Genomic DNA, 19,217 nt, shown 5'->3' with positions numbered 1-19,217 from the left:
GAATACTAAGTGCTTTTCATCTGGGTTCCAAGGATTTCTTTGATCTTCTTTGACATTTCTGTGTTTTTTGCAACTGTGGCAGCAGAATAGCCAGATGCAGTCTTTCTTTCACTTTAAAATATATCAGCTTTTTCCTCTCACTTTGTAGGCATTCTGAAATAGGTGTGTTCAATTTATTTTTACTTACTGTGCACATTCAGGCATTTTCATAGGGTCAGACAGTTGTGTTTCTTTGTTTTTAATCAGTGTTTACTTCAAGATAACTACTAAAGTCTTACACTGTATTATGTGTATTAAAAATATTCTGTCATCTCCCATTGAAGCCATTCTACACCGAACAGAAAAGCTAGTTGGCATGGAAAACTTTTACATTAATTCTGAGTCACTAAGATGTCCTGCAGTTCCACAGTTCTCCTAATTTACTGAAGATACAGCACTCCTTTTCAGCCCATCAAGTAGCCCACCTGCATATCTCAGGTATATAGATTCCAAGCACTACTCATTGAGAAGTAATGGTTTCAGCAAGAGATTAACTTGTATCAGTGCTGTGCTAGAGTGCGAGACAGATCTGAAGGATAAACCAGTTCACAATTTCAAAATTTTTTTGATCAAAGTATTCAAAAGATTCTTTTACACTCTTATTTTTGATAAAAAGAATTGCATTGCACTATCCCAAAGTCAAAAACAAAACAAACAAACAAACAAAAAAAAAAAAAACAAAAAAAACACTTAATCTGCTAGGCACAAGACAGAAAGCTCTCTTCTCCTTCAAATGATCCATATATTCCTGAGGCCACAAGCCTCAAGAAATTCCTCTATTTACCCTGGTGCTAATCATCATCTAACTCCTCTGTATCACTCCTTCTGCTTCTAAATAATTACTTAAAGGTACCAATGCCTTTTGTACTGAAATCTAGTAACCCATGTTTGTTTGTCCCAGTCCAGAATGCAGGCAGGGCAAGACACTCAGCTTCAGCAGCACTGAAGGATGACCTGTGGCTCTCCACAAACACTGTGAAGATATTCCTTCCATCCTCCTGACACTGTACTCTTAATGATATTAGAACCATTGCCTGGCATGAGGAAGATGAGACACCATCCCAGGCCATTCCCAGCATAGAGTTGATAAAGCTCCCCTAAATATTACGTGCTTGTGTAAGCAAAGGCTGAACAGAACTGAAAAAAGTGAGTGCAAAGGTATTTTTGACAGTGTCCAATTCAGACTACTTAGTTTGTTGTTTAATACCATTACACTACTTCATTGTTTCATATACTTAGATCTAATTTAGATGAGGCCTCTCAGATTTTTTTTTTTTTTTTTTTTTGTATCTTTAGCAAGGTCAGTATTTTAGCTTTTAAGCATTAATTTCAATCTTAGCACTTAAGCTAAGCATTTCAAAAAGCAGATAGCTGAGAGCTTGTAAATGAAGGACTTTGATTATTCAATGGTTTATCTGCTGTATCTTCATTGGAAGTATCTATATTTGGAAGCCACTTTAGTTAAACAGGTAATCCAAGAATATGCTGGAAAACTCAAACAGGGCTGAAAAGACCAAAGTAAAGGTCAAAGAAGCTACAGAAATAGAAGTCCTCTCTCTGTCCTTGTCATAGCATACTTAAATGGTAAATGCTTTTACATCTGCATGAATGGATTTTAATTAAATGTATTCATAAATAGAATACTGAGATGACACATCTTGTTGCAAATACAATCTGTCAGCAAACAGCATCTGGAAGAGATGGTGCCCTGTCAGCTAAAGCAGCTCGAGGAAGCTTCAGCTCATTCCCATGTGAAGACAAGAAGAACATTACCTCTGCTAACTGAAGGGATCTATGTGGTCCCATATTTCCCCAGGTTACACAGAAGAACAGAATCTCTGATCATACAGCCAGGCTGACTGCACAGCATTCTGGTAACAAATCTCTGATATCCTATGTTTATACCTACCTGAGAAGTTATCCATCAGCATCTACAAGCTGAGGTAGGAGCCTGTCTTCCATTCATCATGTGCTAGACATGGTTAATTAAAAGAAGACGCAGATAGATATCAACAGTAAAATAAGGTGTCCATCTGGTGCGATTCTGCTTGCATTTTCACATCATGGACACCTGTTAAAGAACAGGATCATTCTGAATAATAAATGTGAACAAATGAAGAGATGGCACACTGTGTTCCAATGGCTATGTTCCAGTACCAGCACTGACTGCCACACTGTGCACACACAGCCACCTGCCACGCATGATGGGGGTGTTTTAAGTTGTGCCAAAAACAACCTATTTTCTATGTTGGGTTTTTTTTTTTTTTTTAAATCATTCTTCCACATAACAATATTTTTTGTCTGACTGCTTGGAATTCTCTCAAACATCTAATATCAAACACTGCAGGTCATTCACTGTTAAGCACAAAGCTGTAGCTTTTCCCCTCGGTACCTGGTTTGATCTACCGTGCGTATTACCCCAACAGGTCTTGCAAACCAAGACCTCTGAGCCAAGCAGTACTGCAGTAATGGCACTCACCATATCTGCATGGATATAGGAGAGGGGAAAAAAATAAAGCATGAACCTGGACCAACTAGGAATCTGGCAGTTTCATTCATAAAGCAGTGAGCAATGAACAGTGACACAAGGGTTTTCAAGATTACTTCAACAATAAAGCTGCACCATTTGGTGGGTGTATTTAATTAATTCTAAGTGACACAGGCAATAGTTATGCATTTTCCAGAAGAGAGCTATTTACTAGGTACACCAGCTGTTACACATTACACAAATTCTGAGGGGGAGTTGCCTAGATTCACCACTGTATTCCTCTTCTCATTAAGAGAAGCAAGATCCTTCCTGAAGGCTTTCTGAACCTTTCATCATTTCCATTCTCCCTGGGTGAGGACAGTGAGAATTTATGAGTGCTTTCCCTTCTTAACAGTAATGACTCTCCTAAATTCTTTGGGACTTTCCTTGTGTTCCCAAATTCTTTGACTGTTTTTCCTAACAAAACAAAAACAGAAACAAAGGTAACATTTGCCATATATGCCATACATCCAACCCTTGAAAAGATTGCTGTATGTTTTCAGAAGCATGCACAGATTGATAAATGCTGAAGCCAGAGAAGCAGGAATGAAAGATGTCATTCTGTCATCAGTGTCTGGAGAAAAATAAAGTAATCCCACAGATTTTAATCTCTTTTCATTAAGACTATTTCTTAACAGTTATAATGATTTACCCTTAGCCCTTTAGTAGGCTTTTATTATCCATCAGAAGTGTGGCTAAGTACCCATAACATTACCTGGAATCTAAAGTACTTTCAACTGATTTCTCTGTGGCTCAGAAAGAGCATATTCTTTAAGAAGTAGGAAAAAAGCAAAGATAGCAACCTTGAGCAGCTTTACATGAGCGTGGCTATGTGTGGTTATGCTGCGCCCATCCTCGCAGTGTTACTTAATGCTAGAGTAAAATGCGGGAGTATGTGCTGTAACTTTGAGAGACATTACTACTTGGACCCTGCATTACAGAGATCCTCACCACATGAAACTACTGAATTCAACTAAAAAGGCAGTGTTTATGAGAACTGAGCCACAATGTGTATTCTATCTCCAGTTACCTAGGCACATCCCATGGGAGCTGGATCTTTCTATATTCATCTGGTGAGCATCAAGCATCCTGCAGCCATTTTCTGGCCACAAACCATAGCAGGGCTGTGGCCCATCATCCTGTATGGCTGCCTCACATCAAGGAGCCCTTGCCTGAATCCATGCTGCCTCTAGTCATGAGGAGTACCTGCCCGAGTTCCCCAACCTGGGGTTGCTACCCAGCTATTGCAAGACAAGGCATTCCTGATGTGAACACTTTCACAGCTCCTTGTTTGGTTTGGACCATCAGAAAAATGGTGAACATAAGGTTTATGTGGGGAGGATGGCAGCTCAATAATCTGGCTTTTATCTAGAGGGTTACTTTCATGCTAGATGATGGCAAAGTCATGCAATATTTTTGTACTCTTTGAGTTATTTCTGCTTTTGTCCTACCAATTTAACATTCATAAACACTCATACATGTAAATTATGACTCTGACCTGCAAGCAAGGTGCAAGGCTACCTCGTACATCTGGTTAGTTCTGCCTGATCATTGCAAAAAATATGACTTTCCTTGACACATTGCAATATTTCCTCAATTGCATACTTGAAATAGGAGGGTTTGAGACTGTAAATAAGATCTTTAACATGTTTAATAAGCTCCTTCAGAGACTGAAATATATCAAATTATAAAAATTAACATTGACAATGCAAAAGTAAGAAGTAGTAAAATTAACTACTTAGAACTAATTCATATCAGAAATAGGATATGTCTCATCCCATAAGTAGTCAAAATCTTTTTAAGACAGTTTCATAGATGTTGAAACGCTAATTTTGAAGAGACTAAAAGAATCCATTTCAAAAAGTTAATTAGGTTATTTAGAAGTTTAAGTTGGGCAATTGTTTAATTCTTTTTACTACTAGAATAGTGGTGTTTCTCAGATCAATTTAATCTCGACTAACTGCATGCATAATATTGAAGTCCTTGCAACGTGAACCCGAAAATGTAGTTGCTTCTTTCCCTTATTCTTTTCCCCTACAGCCTTCTACATACAAAATTCCATAGACCTCTGGGGCATTTTTCCATCCCAATCTGCTCTGCTGACTGCAAAGTTTCACCTAGAACCAACAGGAAAGATGCAATTTCCAGAAAACTGAATCCAGTCGGTGAATGATAATAGGTCTCTATTGCAGAGCAGCACAACCAGCAACAACACAATGATCTGATGGCAGAGAAGCTTTGGCTCTGAAAGCAACAGTTCATCAATGATCAGGTAAAAGCCCTAACTTGCATGATGTAAATTCTACTATATTAGCAGCCCTTCTAAGAGCAATGGATTAAAGACTCTGCTTTTCCTGCCTAAGGAAGGTGTTACTGTCATAAATAGACACATAAAGGAAAGCTTCCATTCTTTCTTTCCAGATTTCCATACTATTGCCTTCTTCCCTTCTCCACACAGAGAAGAGAGGAATGAAGCTCTTTCAGAGCTTATATTGGTTTTATTTTCTTTTTCATTTTCTGTATTGCAGCAGAAGGAATGCAGTTTGCTATTAGCAAAGGATGCACTCTTTTTAACCTACAGATGTAGTATCTCTCAAGAAACCTGTCTTTCATACAGCAGTATCTGACCTGGCTTGTTACAAACTGCACTGCGGAGAGAGTTGAGAAGAAAGCCACTTTGATAAAGTAAACAGTTACTTCCTTATGAATACTAACATTAAACAGAAAAAAAAACAAAAAACCAAAAACAACCAGTTCTGACAATTGCCAAAGAGAACAGACGGATGCTCAGGCCCTACCAAATGTAGAGCTGTGAAGTATAACTTCCTGGGCAAATCCTGAACTCCATCTGAAATGGAGTTTGGTTACTTCGCATAACAAAGTTTGTATGTTTTTATCTTTGTTGCTAATATACAAGTGCTTATCTGAAGGCAATGCCTCCTATTTTATGATGTTGGCCAGAGCACAATATTGAATGTTGACATTAAGGTTGAATCTTTCCAATAATACTCCATTATATTTAATTCTTGCACTACATTTGTGACAGAGCAGCTGAGAACTAGTTCTATCAAATAGCATTATTATACTAGTTGTATCAGTTCTAGTTTCCACAAAAATAAATAGGAGGCATTACTTACAGAGCAACCTACATATATTTAAAAGCCTACAGAACAGTAAAAGCTTACCAGAGAGCCCACCTGATTTCTTTGTTAAGATAAAAAAAAAAAAAAAAAAAAAAAAAAAACGAAAAAAAACTTACTAGCTATTTGACTTATGTGATAAGACGGGAGAATCTCAATTGCTCTCATACATCTTGGCAAAACTGAGGTTTTTTTGTTTTTGTTTTTTGGTTTTTTTGTTTGTTTTTGTAGGCAAAGGCAATAGCAGATAACCAATTCTAAATTATCCAAAAAAGGACAGTAGCTACAAACCAGCTAACTAAAGGAAGATTTGCTCACCTACTCCAAGGATCAGGACTCACCAAATACTCCAAAGGAGAGATCTACAGGTAGAGACTCTTCCCTTGTGACTGCCAGCCTTTAAATGAGGCTTAGGGAGGGGTGCAGCCTGGTTCTGGTTGCACAGGTGAATTGCTTTCATCTGTGCTCCCAGAGTTGGCTGTTTCCCTTCACCAGCTGTTCAATCATTGGTTCAGGCTGTGACTTAGTTGTTCCCACACAGTACCTTTTTGAAAGGAGATCTGTTCAATCTTGAAGCATTAACTTGGTGTCACAGGCTTCTCAGAGAGAGGAAAGTTAATTTCTCACGCACAAGACTTAAAGATATTCTATTCTGTCTGCTGGTACTTTGCTACCTGCTCACTTGGAGCAGTGGTTTTTGTTGTAATCTCTGTCTCAGTCTGTGGCTAAGTGGTGTCCCTGCTGGCTTCCCTGTTAAGGAAGGATCCCAGCCATCAGCAGACACAAACTCATGGGCCTGAGCTGATCAGTTACTGTCCTCAGTCACCATTGGCCCTGGGCTGGTTGGAAACAATAAAATAAAGACTTGTGTTTTATAACCATTTATTATTTAAAAATATAATAAATGGCAAGTTGATATTTTGGAGTTCAGGAAGGGTTGCTTTGTATTTTGTATTTATGTCTTCCTTTCTTGGTTTCAAAGTGAAGGGTAACAAGTGACCTAGATTTGGAAAAAAACAAACAAACAAGCAAACAAAAAACTAGTTGTGTGTACTCTATTTACTGGATTGGATTTCAAGTAACTGGAAAAACAGGAAGAAACAAGCCCTTTTTCTAAAATTCTCTGAAATATCCTTCCTTAGTGTTAGATTTTGTGAATTAATTCTAAGTAACATTTAAACAAGATGTTCCACTTCCGCATGCACAGTCTGGTACACAGATTCACAAAAAAAGGGGACAAGAGGATACTTCAGCAGAAGTCAGAATTTTAGTAGTATTTCTGGTACAGATTTTATCTCATAGTCTGTTCGCTTGTTTTATCCACATGAAGAATTTTTTTCCCCAGTTAATTAGCTTCAGAAAACAGGAAAGATATTTTCTAATATATATGAAAGAAAAACTGAAGATGTTTCCCAGATGGAAACTTCTCAAATTCTGTGATGCCTCTTAGTTATTGGCAACTTCTCCATTTTCCATTTTCGAGCAATTCCACATCTTCCCACCCACAGCAAAGAATTTTGACAGAGATTATTAAAGACATTTTGGAAGAAATCCTGCCTGTATTGAAGTCAGCAGGCATTTTGCCAGTGATTTGAGCAATGTCAGGATATTACCTGGCTGCCTGTAACGCCCAGAGCTTTACAGTAAAATTAAACACATTCATTTCTCCCATCAGAGATAAATCTGCTCGCTATTCAATAGCGTGGTTTTTGGACCATGCAGAGGCTTAGCTTTTGAATTAAAGTTCCCTGTAGCAGAAAGAGAGAGAGATTCAGGCTTTTAAGGGCCCTTCCACAACACCTCATTTGTAGAGTTTACAAGTTTTCATGGAACTTATGGAAGCCTCTTACACAGTCAATCAATTACAGTACAACGCTGGGTTCTGCTGGGTTTCATTGCATATGAGCACTGGGGAAGAATATAAGCAATTGGAAACATACTGGAATTCAAATCTACAATTATTATTTTTTTAACCTATATCCCCATTGTTCTTTCTTAACACTCCGAGGCTTATTATTTGTCACTGATTTCTTGTAATACACTGGAAATACATAGGTACTGGTATCCCAAATTGTAATAATGACATAGTTGTCATTATTATTCCTGATGATATATATTTTTATTTCTGTTCTGATTAAAAGCAAACAGACAAAAAACCTAAGGGAATACGAAAACTCTTGGCCTGTAAGAGAGATTGCCAAGCAGAAGTAAGTAGAAAACACTTGGTCAAAATGAAAGTTCTGCTAAGATAGCTGAGTTCCCTCCTCCCTCAGCCTCTTAACACAGCAGTTTTCCAGAGGTGATGACTCATAGATAGGGACACAGAGGGCAGGCCCTCATGACTTCAAGACTGCCTGTGTACAAGTTAGTATTTATCTCCTTTATATTAACATCTGCGAACCTGACTCAGTCCTATTATGTTAGATACTATACATGCAGAAAACAGAGTGCTAAGGTGATCTTACAGAATAAAGCTGAATGGCTGCGTGGAATGGTCACCAGCACACATTACTCAGCACCAGAGTGACTACTCATCCCAGCTAAAACCTTGCATGTATTTCTGTGCTCATGCTCAGAAAAAACTACTGCAGATAGATAGATAGATAGATAGATAGATAGATAGATAGATCACCCATTTGGCTCATCTGTACAGCAGGGCACCTGTTGCTACACCATACGTTCAGAAATTCTGACTGAACTTCAGTGTGCATGCAGTATAACCATCCTGTGCACATCTAGGTACCTGTCTGCCATGATGGAGACTCTTCCAGATGTACTGTGCCTGAGGCCTGCAAAGTCCTGACTGTAGTTCTGACAGCTATTCAGAGAATTTATAGCTGTCTGTAAATTCTTAAGGAAAAAAAAAAAAAAAAAAAAAAAAAAAAGTGAGATTCTGGAGTAAAACGTTGAAACTCAAGAAAAAAGAAAGATAATGGAATTTAACAGAAAAATAAATCTTTGTTCAAATTGTTTCCAATTAAAAGATATCAAGTTCAGCATGATATAGGGGAAGGAAGAAGTGTTAGCTTGAATACATCAGTGATCATAGTCTCAGAATGGCAGTAAAGCAGATACCCTACATTTCATAGTTGTGTTTATCAAAAATGTTCTGCACACATTCTAAATAAGTGATGAATTGTTTTGTCTGAAACAGTATATGCAAAGATAATGCTGATCCATCCCAAACCTGTGGGCTTTCATTCTGCTATGCCTAAAGCACCAGCAGGTTCTGTCTGCTGTCTGTTGTGCAGAGTCTCTCACCATCAATTAAATCCTATGCCAAACTTGGAGTGCCACCAACACACTGCAAAAAAAAGCCAATTCCATTGAAAGCTGCTCCTTTTCCCTTTCTTTGGTACTGTAGAGTACTGCAAGAAGAAACAACTTGCATTTTAAAATATATTTATTTGAAGAAACCACTCAACAATTATCATAGAATTATTTATGTTGGAAAAGATCTCCAAGATCATCCACTCAGATTGCAAATATGATTTTGTGTGTAAAATAATCTTACATTTTCAAGGAACTGTGAAGAACTAGAAGTCCCATTTTCATTGTTATTATCCAACTCAACTCAGATAGGAACAGACTTTACATAGTAAAGTACAAGAAGTTCAACTGCTTCTGTGTTTCTCCCAAATGTTATATGTAAGGCTATGGAGTGTTGGTTCCTGTTCTTTTCATGGAAGAGGCAGCAAGTCTGCAAGCTTCTGCTCTATCCAATAACCACAGGGTGACAGAGGACGTGGTGTGCACTCCAACACACTGTCAAGCAGAGCCCAGTAAAGCCTGCAGGAAAAAAAAAAAAAAAGAAGAAGAACAAAAGGAAAAAAAAAAAAAGTAGCCCCACGTCTTAACAGAGATTTATGCTATTTTAAATAAATTTCTCTTGTTACTATACCTGAAATTCAGCTCAGATTCTTTCACAAGCACAAAGGTATTGGCAGATCTCACTATTAATCTCAGAGGAGAGTGATGAAGGTACATCAGCTGGTAGCAAACAGAACAGAACAGAAGTGAATGATTCTGGAAAATCAATTCATCTCTCTGTCACTCCACCCTCCTAGCTTGCAAATATACAGCTGTAGGATCTATCCCCAAAGCTGATTGCATTATCAAGAGCAGGATGAAGTCTGTTTTACATGACTACTGGATCTGGGCAGGTAAGAATATATCTAAATATCTTGGTTTATTTTTCTCTTCCTGAAAGGAGAACAATACACAAATAACCGTGCTTACTGGGTTTGGTATGGTGCTTTTATCTGGAGAATTTCTTCAGATTAAGTTTTGCTGCATATGTTTGGAAACATTCAGCCTCTAATAGACAGTTGAAAAGAAAATGATTTTAACAAGCAATAAAACTGGCAGTTCATTGATTCACAAAGCAAATATCATTTCGCTGTGATTGCGAAACCACATCTGCTGAGTTTTCTTTGATCTTCTGTCTCTAAGTGTAACCCCAGCTAGAACAAATTAATGGTAAAAGATGTCTTTGGTACGTATCCCCTAGCTACCCCAAAGCTATCTATTTCAGTAATATCCAGGCCAGCAGTTTAATAAGCACAGCAGGACACGAATGTCTCCAGGTACCAATGAAAATAAGTTTTTCCAACAGATAGAAAACAGTTCTGCTTGGCTATATCAGCTCTGCACTATATGTACATTAAAAGGACCATCACTTGTTGAAAAAGAGACTGAATCAAGTGGATAATATCCATGGGATGTCAGATAACAATACCAAGGGTATAAATAACAGCTTATGCTGGGTTGTTGAAACTTTCAAAACAAAATGTTTATCTGATTACAAAAAAAAAAAGAGCAAGTTATGCACATTTTGGTTTTGTACTCTGCAGATTCTGCAGCCTTTTTCTTCAAGGTAGACCTGGCAAGGACCCACGTAATGCTATTCGGGACATAGATTTTTGGAATTTCCATATTTAGTAAAAATGCCCGTTGTTTATGAGAGATTCATATTGAAGAGTTTTTCCCATGGACTGGCAGGTTGATTTTTCTCTCATCTGTTCCATTTTAACTGGAGCCTTTACAAAGAGACTATATGTAGTTCCATGGAAGACTCTGGAGGTCTTATTGTAGACTAAGGCAATATATGCTTACATTATTTTTCACATTCCTGAATCGATTGTAAACAAAATATGAAGCTTATTTAGCAATGGATTTCACAAATCTTCTTGAAAATGCAATAGTGTGACTGCCAGAACACCTCACCTTGAAAATTCTCACACATTACATGCATACCTCACACCCTGATGTGAGTAAGCAAGTTCCTGGCATGCTGGTGGTCACAGGAAGACACGTCTATTTCTCACTCCCACACCAGTGATTTTCAAGCCAGCCAATATGAAAACAAGTCCATCATGTCAACACTCCCACCCTGGAGCAATGCGCAGAGGGTCAAGAAGTTGTTAAGTTTCCCAACCTCCCACTTCAGAAGGTGGTAATATATGCAGGGAAGGAATGGCTTGACATTTGAAAGTGACCTTAAAGAAGCTTTATCACAGGACTGGCTAAGATGGGAGCAAATAGAAACTGTTTACTTGCTATACGCAAAACAGACAACATAGTTTGCAAAACACAAATCCATGAACATGCAGAAATGAAATGAGCATGAGTGTATAAGTTACCCTTGAATAAGCAATTTAGCAAATTATCTGTTTTTCCCCACAACAGCCCTTCAGATCCTGCTGTGAAATGCTCAAACTTCATGTTGAATCTAATTAACACATTATTTTGTACATATAAATAAAAAATGCATCCGCTACCATGTTTGATGCGTGTTTGCATGCATTTTTATATGTGTATATATGGATCCAAGTCTGTTGCTTTAGACTGACAGCATATAGGACAGTAACAAATCATTTTGTAACAATAATGTTTGGGGTGAGCTGTCCGTAAACCTTTGCCTCTGAAAGCTGAGGGGATGAAGGCCTGGCTTTCCCTAGTTCTTGTCCCTTTCTCCCCTTCTGAGTAGTTCTTTTTCTCAAACAGACCCTACTCAGTATCAATACCTTCAGAAACACCCACCTCACTTCAAGTAGGCTGCCTGTTGCCAATTGCCTGCCATCCTTGGGAAGCAGCTGATAGCACCATTCCCAGAAGGAAGGAAAAATCTCCAAGATTAATTACTCTCCAGTTAAGTGTGGAAAATACATTTGCTGTGACAAATCTATCATCTTGCAGTATTCAAAAAGGCTAATATCTTGTGCTCTAAATGAAATGGCAGGGACTGTTCTGAGAAGTTTGAATCTCATTTTAGATCCATTTTAGGTGCATGAACTTTGGTTGCCACCCATCCCTGTCAAACATGACACCAGGCTGCGATGCAGGGTACCACATCTCCACCACCTCTGAGGAGATAGATTCTGGCAGAGAGGTGGAACAAAGAGCAAAATGCCTTCTTCAGAGGCAGCAGCGACCAAAAACCCATCAGCGCTGACCAGGAATGAGAGGCTGGGAAAGGGCAGCCCCCTGAGCCATGAGTGGATCTGTGCACACGGAAGGGCACAGGAGAAGGGCAGATAGCAGGAATTGAAGCAGACAAATGAGCATCATTAGTGAACAGCACAAGAAAAGAAGAAAAGGAAGCCAGATGAAAGGGATGAGGGCAACAGCCACATTAATCTTCACCCCTTTGTGTATCATAAGAATTTTCATGGTTGTTATTTTTGAGAGAGCAAGCTGTCAGTTACCACCATCTTACATCTGACATTGAGCTTCATTTCTCAAATGTACCTCAGAGCTATTTTGACAGTCAATATATTTAATTAGAAATAAGTTATCCAAGATTTCAAATACTGCATTATTATTTTGTTAGCATTTCCCTGTTTTATGCTAAATTCAGCATAGGCTGAGCTACAGCTTTGAACTTTTGTTTTGGCACATGTAAGACTGTGTGACAGCTTCGACTTTATTGTCAATGAAAACCCGTTAATATACATCAGTAAGAAAAATCTTAGAAAAACAAGGTCTTTCTGGATGATAATCCCTCCCCTCAATAAAACCTTCCTCATTCCACAAATCCTTTAGTTCTTCTTTTTCATAGAGACATATAATCCACTTGTATTCTATAATGATTGTATAAGGGCAAAAGGGCTTTAATGACCTTACTATAATTTGACATCAAACGTATACTCAAAAGACAAATTTTAAGCAAAGAAATTGCAAATATGTATACGATTAATTGCTAGATCTATTTAACAGTTTCTTCAAAATGTAAGCTATAAATGTATTTCATGTTCTTGGTTGGTTCTTGCAATATAGATCTTTCTGCGGATACTTTGTTAAATACTGCTTTCCTGAAGCACTGAAAATACAATTCTACCTGCACTTATGGGCCATTCAGATCTGATTTTTGTGTAATTGATGCAAATGAAGCTTGTAATAGTATTTTGTCAACTGCATGAAAAATTGTTTTAGGACATTCTAGTTATGGGAAAGGTGAGAATGAAGAGAATTTGAAAATCATATCAGTGGATTTCATTCTTCCAATGCGCAAAATGTTTGTCTTGTCTACTTCCCAGCCTGAATGGATATGCTAAGCTCACCTTCTGGCAGATAAGATGCCTTTTTTTAGAAGATCCAGGATATTAGCATCTACATGGATGATATCTGAACAGGCCATATGCGTTTGTTAATTTGTTAATGGCTGTGGACAAAACACAAAGCACTTCTGAGTGTTAGGCACACATTTAAAAATTGCTGTATTAACAGAAAAGTATCCCTAAACACAGAGATATTATGTTATATCCATTTCTTTTTCATTTATTGCATTTACATGAGAGGCAGACAGCCACCAGACACTTACAGATTTTAAGGTCTCTGATATTCAATACAGATTAGGCTGTAAGCACTAAGAAAATTTGAGAGCAGGGTAGCCTGCCAGAGTCAGAAGTGAGACTTGAGGTAATAAAAAGGTTAAATGAAAAGTTCACTGTCTGAAATACCAGACTTCTTACAAGCAAAATTAACAGAATCAAAATCTCAGTCCCTGGAGTTATAAGACCAAATTCCTGAATATTTCACATCTAAGGAACAAAGATGTACTGTCTTCATTTCATTTTAGAGCAGACTTGCCTTACTGTGCCAGTAATTCACTGCTTTCAAAGATGAACCAATTTGTACAGCTAGGAAATCTTACCTGCTGACCAAGACTCCACTGCTTAGGATGTCAACCAGCAAACCGGTAGAGTTTTCTGTCTGATACAAAGGAGTAAATTGCCTGATAAGCAGGTTGCATGATAACACCATTTCCTTTCTCTCTATGCAGAAGGTGAGGTTGTAGAAACATGCAACTATCTTAATGTTGCACTTCATTCATCCTTCAGATTAATGCTTAGCCCCTGGATGACCAATGCATCCTCAATTTTCTGTGTACCAAGGAATGCATAGGGTGATGGTTTGGGAACTGACCTTTGGCATGTCCAGGAATGGGACACTGATCAGAGCTGGCACATACTGAAAGCTGTCTGATGTGGAGTGGTATCACAGGTTCTTAATTAATCTGACCTGGAAGCTTAATTTTTTTGCACAGTATATAATATTGAAATGTTTCTGAGCCATCTTGATACATTCTATATGGAGCACCAACAAACCTCCATATGGCATGAGTACAGCAAAAATACAGGTAATCTGCATTAATCACCACAGAAGAGATGTGTTCTTTTTTGCTTGTGGCTGATGACCTGTTCTTTTACAAGTCAGATTAATTTTGACCTTATTCAAATAAGGAGGTAGCCAGCTAGACATCTGCATGTACAACTGAACACAATGTACGTGGATGTACTTTTGTGCATCCAAACTAGATGCATGTGATGCATGTATGTTTGGAGTTGTACATGGACTGAAACTTAGTGGGTGGATTTAAGTTAAGGATTTAAAAATATAATATTCAAAATCAGTTCACTCCTCTCTGGAGACTGAAAGTGAATCTCATTTAAGCTATGTTTTGAAGAATACACTCACATATTGACCAACAGATATCAAAGAATCCTTTTTGTGCCATATCGTGCACTTACATATAATTTCCTATGCTGGCTTTTGAGCTGAAGAAGCACAAGACCATCTTTCAACTATCCAGAAAGTTGAGTTTCTGGGTGCAGAAGCAGCTCTTTACCCTATGTGAAATCTACTTAACACTAAGATTTCTGTGTCCCCATGTGAGTAGAAAGGGGAAGAAAAACAGACACATGATATCCCCTCACTAGGCTTAATCACACCAGACAAAACCAAAATACAGCTCAACAGTATTTATATCAACTCCTTAAAACACTGCATTTAAGTTTGAGGGACATAAAGAAAAGAAAAAAAACAGCTGAAGGAATATGCAAGGTGATGCTTACATATCCTGTGGTCATAGAATCGTAGCATGGCTTATATTGAACAGGACCTTAAAGATCATCTAGTTCCAATCTGCTGCCATGGGCAGAGTTTCCAGGCACTGTATCTACTCCAATGTCTTTTTCAAATTGCAGGACAACTTTTCCATAATATGCAGGGAGAGGAGAACCTCCATTAGAAGTTCTTTGCAATGTTATTCATGTTAGAAGGGACACTGATTCAAAACATGGAATGCTTGTATACTAGGGCTCTGTTCTTGGTTCAATATGGCTGTACCTTGCAGTCTCCACAACAAGTGACAAGCCACAAACTTGAATTCTTTGTTCTTTAATTGATAAATATCTTGAAATACCAGCAGTGCACGTGGCTGCTTTTACACTGAAGGATATATTAGGGAAATGTATTGACTTGTTTTCCACTTCACTGCACAATTTACAGGTAACAATGAGCAGAGTCAGGCAATGCTGCTTAACAAATCCACTTACTTAAAGTGCACTTAACTGTAAATACCCTATTCTTGAAGAAGTGTACTACCACATAGATGTATCATAATGCTTCAATTTTTGAATCTGGAAGGCAGATGAGCTACCCTCTTTGGGGCCCATTTTGTAAAATTATGTGCTCTAGGTACAATCTAGTTCACTCACTGTCAAAAAAAAAAAAAAAAGAAAAAATAAAGCATTTTCTAAAGGTATTACTGTGAGCCCCAGGGTTGAGTTGTCTCTGGCAGCAAGGATTATGTATTCAGAGATGACAAAAAAATCACCTACACCTTTCTTCAGCTAATGAGGGCAGGCCTCCATCTCCACCACAGCACATGCTGGACACTATAACACATCCCATAAGAAGCAGAATCTCCCAGAAGAGCTGTTCTTAACTGAGGGACTAGGTACACTAGGTAGAAATATTTGGATGACTACCAGATGCCATACCTTGTCCTCACTGTCATGGCCTTGGAGAGGCATTAGGAAAATCTGGACAGATCCTTCTTGATGCCGTTCTTCTGATCATGGAATGGCACAGGGCTGGATGTCCACCCTCTTAAAAGCCGTCCTGTAAATCTCAACAACAGTGATCCCAAATCCCTCCTTCAGCAGCTGGAGCATACTACCATGCCAGCAACGTGTGCCTGCAAACAGAAATTCACTCAGCAGCTACCAGAGCCTCTAGCCTCCCACCTGCGTACCCTAGAAGTTTGGAAAGGAAAAATACAAATGTGTCCTGCTCTCTGAAGACATTTGAGTAAGACAGGTCTGTAGAAAGATCTGCATGGACTGCCGTGTATAGACTCAATGCATGGACCAGCCTTGACAACATGGAGTAGAAAATTAATCACCAGAACCAGCCCCTCACCTATATATCACCTCCCATGTGTGCTTTTAAGCTGTGAGGTTATGGCCTGAGACAGGCAAAGTTTGTTCTGTAGGGCCTTGCAGGATCACTGTGTGTGCTACAGACTGGTCTGTGTCATATCAGGAGGCAGGAGAGCCTGGATGGAGATGCCACCAAGGGTACAACCTGTTGTATTTCACAAGCTTCAAAATGCCTTCAGGTCATTATACTCAGTTCTAGTATTTGTTCCATGGGCCTGCACAAAACTTGTTCAACAGCCACTATGTACACTCTGTCCCAACACACAGAGAAAAGTCACTCAATTTAGTGTGCTGTTCAGGTGAGTGCAGTACCAATGTTTCACAAAATGGCTTATTGAGGAACAAATTATATGAGTGTCACTGATCTCTGCAATAAATGTAGATAGTTTCATAGTGCATTTCATAAAACAAACAAACAAACAAAAAAACCCACCAACTTGACTTTTATTTTTCTTTTAATATCACTTAGCTAAAATGTTATGTTCACAATTGCTCTCTACAATAAATTCAAATGGAAAAGAAATGTGAAAAATTAGATCTCTAGCAGGAAAAATAATGAATAAATAAAGAGCTGGATGTAGAACAGATGGATGGCACCTGGCTCTGCATAGCCCTGGGTGACAGTTACACTATTCCTATACAGGAAGGAAGGAAAACACATCTGTGTCACTGTTGCACTCATACTATTTTAGGGCTCCTGAGACTGTGGGGTCTGGAGGTATTAGATGTGTCTAAACCAAACGTAAGTTCTCGTTTCACTGTTGCCTACGCACCCCAGCTTTGCTCCCATGGCCTGGAGGACGCTGTCTGTGTAGGTCAGATTACAGCCATCTCATGTGCCTGGGGTCAGGACAGCTGAGTGCAGTACACCATGCTGCTCACCACCCCGCAGCAAAGCCAGAACACAACAGCAGCCTCTACTGCTCCAACATGCAGGCAGCTTCTCACGAATACCAAGAAGCAGAAAGCAATCCCAGCGTGGTCATACCAAATCTTCCCTTCTGAAACACACCTCATATGGTACCTATACAAAGCACTATGTCATACACTGCACTCAGAGCAAGTGGACACTTGCAAGTGGGCACCGAGACCCCTCTGAGATCTGTGACCTTCTGTGCAAATTTTCTGCAATACTGCCTCCAGTAGTCTAGAGTGCTGTAACATTTTATGACCATATGCAGTTTCAGAAATAGGATGTCAGAGTTGACAGTCCATCCTTCCTGCACAGCTATTGACTGTGACAGAAAACTCATCTTGAGTTAAGCCCATTTTGAAAGATGATCTGAAGGCAAGTCAGTGAAAAACACACAGGCTGTTTCAAATGCAAACAGCGAGGCCAGCGTCTGTGCTCATTTGCCTTAGGTTCAGATACAAGGTCACACAGTAGGAGAAAACAAAAGCATATGCTGCATAATAAGATGATTTTAATAACAAAATAATTCACTCTCACCTCATGTTCAGCGATACATTCAATCAGCCTGAAAGGTAACCTCCGATCTCCATGGTCTACCTTGCGTTTCCCCTGGTTCAGGTAATGTGTATACCACACATAGGAAGTTAACTTCTTTGGTCCTCTCACACAGAAACACTACTTGAAGCAAAGCAAGGGAAACACAGCAGCCACCACTGCCTTTATTACCAGTGCTCGTTCCAACCAACCAGCAAAGACCAAGCTTCTCTATGCCAGAAAGGACCTGGTATGTCATGTTAGTAAGGTGAATGGATTAAACTGTTGTCAAAAATCATAACTCAGGTAGGACACTGAGACCAGCGGTAGAGAAAAAATAGGCCTTCTGTCCACACGTTTGCAGTAAGGCAAACATTTACAAATAACTGCTATGCCCTGCCTATCATGCTTACAGTACCACAACCCTGTCACGTTCAAGAAGGATTTTATCAAGGCTGTTCTGTTTTTAAGCAGCTTATCAGAGTCACCTATACAAAAAGCATCTTCAGACTCGACAAAACATGTTACAAGGTTTGTATTTTATGTTTTTAACTACAAAAAACCAGCATAAGCTACCTCTAACTTTTAATGCTTATAGCTGTTCATTCATCTATCACATCTTCAGATCAGTATCTCCGAACTTTGCCCTCCTACATCTTCAAGTGTCCTTGAAACATCTGGTAATGAGCACCCATCTTGTGTGACTTTAAGTCTATCTGTTATTTGTTGATATGAATGTTCCATATTTAACAGAATTTTCAGACTCTCAGAATTCTCAACAGTGCATGTAAGTGAAGGTATTTGTAGGATGTGAGCAATGCAAAATTTAAAAAGTGAATTGTTCCTTTAATCTGTTTGAGAAAACTAATCCTACTTCAGCACCCAGATACACTGGTAAATTCTGCTAGATTCAGAATGGAAGCAGTAATCAATTCAAGCACAATACAAATGCTTCGAAATACAGTAAGTTTGGGGGCAATAACATCAGTTGGTCCATAAAGAAAAACAGTGCATACTCTCACCTGCTGTATGCACTCTTACCTCTCTGAGAGGCAAAAACTTCCACTGCAGCCCCTGAATCTTTCTTTTCCCAAGAGAGCATAAGATTGCCTGGAATTTATTTTGTTTTTCACTTCCCAAGGAATATTCAGACGAATCATTTATTTTTGTGACTGGAAAAACTGGATAACTACAGATACATAACTTTGGAAATAACTTCTCACCCATCACAGTATTTGAAAGTGCTCTCATTAACAGCATTTTGACAACTAAGAAACTTTTAAATACGGTTCTATTCGATTATTTAACTACAGGCGTTAATAGGAGAAACATTCTGT

The sequence above is a fragment of the Tetrao urogallus genome (assembly GCF_951394365.1).
Source record: "Tetrao urogallus genome assembly, chromosome: 1".
In the NCBI taxonomy this organism is placed as follows: domain Eukaryota; kingdom Metazoa; phylum Chordata; class Aves; order Galliformes; family Phasianidae; genus Tetrao; species Tetrao urogallus.
Note: the sequence above shows the minus strand (reverse complement) of the source record.